This window comes from Hippopotamus amphibius, chromosome 15 (assembly GCF_030028045.1).
Source record: "Hippopotamus amphibius kiboko isolate mHipAmp2 chromosome 15, mHipAmp2.hap2, whole genome shotgun sequence".
In the NCBI taxonomy this organism is placed as follows: domain Eukaryota; kingdom Metazoa; phylum Chordata; class Mammalia; order Artiodactyla; family Hippopotamidae; genus Hippopotamus; species Hippopotamus amphibius.
Window position 1 is genome coordinate 34193573 of NC_080200.1, and position 4115 is coordinate 34197687.

The window sequence follows — 4115 nt, forward strand, 5'->3', positions numbered from 1 at the left end:
GCCTAGCATGCGACGGTTCCCCCCGCGTGCAGCGGAGGAACCCGTCCACCCCTTCGCGCATCCATCTGCGTCGCCTCCACACATCCATCACCACCTCAGCCGACCCCAAGGGCTCACACGTCCTGGGGAAACGCTCCCGAGCCAGGCGGCCCGACCTAGGGCCACACACCGCCGCCGGCTGCGGCTCGAGGCAAGGGCAGGCGCGGCAGGGCTCCCCGTGGCTGCGGGACTGGGGAGCCGGGACCGGGGGGGTCCCCCCCTCCGGGCTCGCCAACGGAAGCGACCCCGCACGCACACACGCCACCCCGCGCCTCGGACACCGGCTCGGCTCGGCCCGGCGGGACCCTCCCCCGACTCGGAGGGGGGAGGCGCGGGCCACGGTAGGCAAAGAGCGGCGCTCGGCCCCACCGCGGGACCGGCGCACCCCTCCCGCGGAGGCGAGGGGGTCTACCCACGTGCTCTGGCAGTCGCCACGGTGGCCACTGCACACTTGGGAGGGGCGGCAGCTGGGGGGTTCGGTACCCCAAGGCTCCCTCTCGGATCGCTAGAGAAGGCTTTCTCACCGAGGGCGCGTCATCCCCCACTCAGCGCCTCTCCTTCGGGCCCGCAGAGGCGCTTCCGTGAGCCGCCTACACCTCCTCCAGTCGCCTGGAGGGGAGGGGGTCTGCGATATGGGTAAGCACACGGCCCACGGGAGCGTTCGCGGCCAGGGCCGGGGCACGACCTCGGTAAGGCTTGCTGCCCTCGGGCTCGCCCCTCGGGCCCTCGAGGGGGAGCACGCCCAAGATGCGTGACACAGCCCCCTCTCTCACAGGCCCCGGCCCCCACGATCGCTCCCACGCCCGCGCGCAGCCCCCCACGTAGTGGGGACCACACGGGGCGTGCGCTCGGCCAAGCTCAGGCCCCCACGGCACGCCGCTGAGGACCAGCACAACGAGGCGGCCCCTGGCCCCACCGCCGGGGGGAACAGGCGGGCGCACCTCCCTTACCGTCTCGACCCCCCCAAGAGAAAGCCGCTCACGGCACCCGCCACGGTGGCGGAGACCCGAGGGACACGCTGGGAAAGGGGAACAACACCACCGCTCGGCCTCGGGCACCTGAGGGACGACCTGGAGCGCTCCAGGAGCACCACGGAGGGCCAGGCGCGGCACGCTCGCACACCGACGGGGGGCGCGCAGCGTGGCGGCGGGGCGGCCCTCCCCGCCGCGGGGAGGGCCGCTCGCGAGGCGTACGCCAAAGAGGCACAGCGAGAGCGTCTGCTGCGTCCGAGGACCCCGGTCCCCGCCCACGCTGGGAGGCGGGGGCGGGAGACCGCGGGTTCGGGGCCGGAGGCCGCACCCCTGCCTTCCGCACACCCCGGCAGGCGGGGCGGAAGAGAGGCGAGGAGCCCGCGGACAGAACGAGAAGAGCGGTCCCGTCCCCCAGGAACGTCCGTCCCTCGTCTGGCACGGCTTAGGCCCAGCCCAGCGGAGCGTGGCACCACCACATCAATCGGTTGACCCACCCAGCCTAAAGCCACGGCGGGGGAGGCCCGCAGGGGAGGCACGGCGAAGACCCATCACACGGAGGCCCGCTTCCGCCTCGCCGGCGCCCCTTCGTCTCGGGCAAAGAGCAGCCAGCCACCCCAGAACGAGAACGCCTGACACGGGGCACAGAGCCTGTGGGGTGGGGTCGTGCCGGCCACTCACCACCGGGTGCCTGCAGCGGGGGCAGCGCACAGGGTCGAGCACCCGACGCCACCTGGCCCCGCCGCCCTCGGGCTCAGCCAGAGGCCGGAGGCGGCACCGCGGGTCGGGGCAGCCGGACGCGCACGCAAGAGCCGGCGCGCAGGCCCAAGCGGGCAGCTCAAGCGGCAAGGACCGAGCCGGGCGTCAGACAGCCGCCCCCAGCCCGGAGTCCTGCCCGCGTCCGGAGCCCCAGCGTCTATCGGCGACAGACGCAGAAGAACACCGTGTCAGCACCTATCTGGTGGCAAAAAGGCCCCATTTCCGGCGGAAGAAATCATCGCGCCCGACAGCGGGGCCCACCCACGAGGTTCACGGGGGCCCCCGGAACCTCGGTCCGGCCACCTGCCCCCAACACTTCCCCATCCACACTTGCCCCGGAGCGCCCGGGGCCACCTGGTCGACCCGGGGATGGAGGGGTGGCAGAGTGGGCCGGGGACACGGGGGAGAGGGAGCGGGCTGGGGACGCCCTCCCCGGTCCCCCCACGCGGGCAGGCACCGGTCCATCCGAGTCTCCGGGCCAGGACTTGGTTCCAAGAAAGAAACACAGCACCCCTCCGAGCCGCCTCCGATGAGCGGGCCCCATGAGGGACCACGCCCGGGCCCGGGAGCCCCTCCCCGGGCCACCCAGTATGGCTCGCGCCAGTCCCCACCTCCCGGCCCGGACTCGGGGTGGAGAGCGGAGGGGGGAGACAAAGTCGCGTCCGACGACCGGGACCCACGCGGGCACGCTGACAGGCCGGGTGCACCCTCGCCGGCCACCTGCGCGAGCAGGGGCCGGTCCGTCCACGTCTCCGGACCCATCGGGACTTGAACCCATTTCTCCAGGGAGACGCCCGGAGCCCACGGGGCAACGCACCCAGGCCCGGGCCAGCCTCTCCGGGTCACCGCTGGCGGCCCAGGCCGGTCCTCACCTCTGGAGTCCGGCTCGGAAAACCATCGGCCCGAAAGCATCTGACGACCGGGACGCACGCGCGTCCACCACCGAGCCCGTGGCGGCCTCCACCGGCCTCAACGCTCGGCCCGAGCCGGTCCCCACCTCCGGAGCGGGACGCGGGGGGCACCGGGAAAGGGAGGTGGGGGGGGTCGGGGAACGAACGCTCCCAAGGGCGGCCCAGGAGAAGGCCGGGCCACCAAGTCCCAGGCGCTCCGGGCGCGGCAGACCCTCTCCTCTCCCACCGCGGCGGCACGACCCGACATGGGTTCCCGCGGCCGGAGGGGCACGGGCGCATGCTGGTCGACCCGGCCAGGCGGCCCCTCAGCCCCGGCTCGGGAGCGCGGCGGCAGTCACAGCCCCATAGATCTGCAGGCCCAATCTCAGGCGACAGCAGGAGGCGCCTACGCCTCGGCGCCACCGGGGCTGCCAGCACCAGCGTCGCCCGCCTCCCGGAACTCTGCTTCGGGCCCGGCGGCTGAGTCACAGCCCTCGACAAGGTCGCCGGAGCTCCGGAGGGAAGGGACAATATAAAAGCGGCCGCCAGGTGGCGCCCGACAACCGGCTCGAACGTCCCCGGGCCGGATCCCGGTCGCCGGCCGGCCACCGAGGACGCCGGAGCGCCGGGCCGCCCAAACGCCCGAGCTCCTCCCGGAGCGGGGCGGGCGTCCCGCGCGGCCCCGAGGGGTCCGCCTCGGAGCTAGCTCCCGGCCCGACACGACACGACACGACACGACACGGCGCGTCCCGATCCCCGGCAGCACACGGGGGCGGGGGTAGCTGGCAAGATGCCGCCGGGAGGCTGCCTGGAAGGGGACGCGATTCCAGGCCATGGGGGGGGGGGGGGGCGCGGGGAATTCCACGGAGACGCCCACAGTGCCACAAGCGAGATCCCCAGCTCCCCGGAGGGTGAGAGGGAGGGAGGGAGGGAGGGAGGGAAGGCGGGGACCAGCGAAACGAAACCAGGCAAGCGCTCAGAGAACGACGCAGGAACTCATCCCTTCTGGCACGGGGAAGGGCTTTGGAAAGCTGATACGCAGAGCCCGGAAGCTAGAAACGAAAGTAAACATACACTCTGGCCCCACACAAATGGAAACAAACATCTATTTCCGCACAGACCGCGACAAAGTCCAAAGAGAACACATGGGTGCGTGGGTGGGGAACATGCCCTTGAGGTCAGAACGTGGATTTCAAAATGGACTGACCACAGTCACCGGCGGGCGGGGGCAGGGGGGCGGGGAGCAGCGAGTCAACAGCCATCCACTAAAGAAACCGCGTTCCAGGACATCTACACAATGCAACGTGGTGAGTGTGCGTGCGTGCGTGCGTGTGTGTGTGTGTGTGTGTGTGTGTGTGTGCGCGCGCGCGCGCGCGCGTGCGTGTGAGAGAGAGATTTACAGTAAAGGTTCACAGTGACCTGTCGTCCCACCAAAATCAAACCAAGCCAAACTACCAAA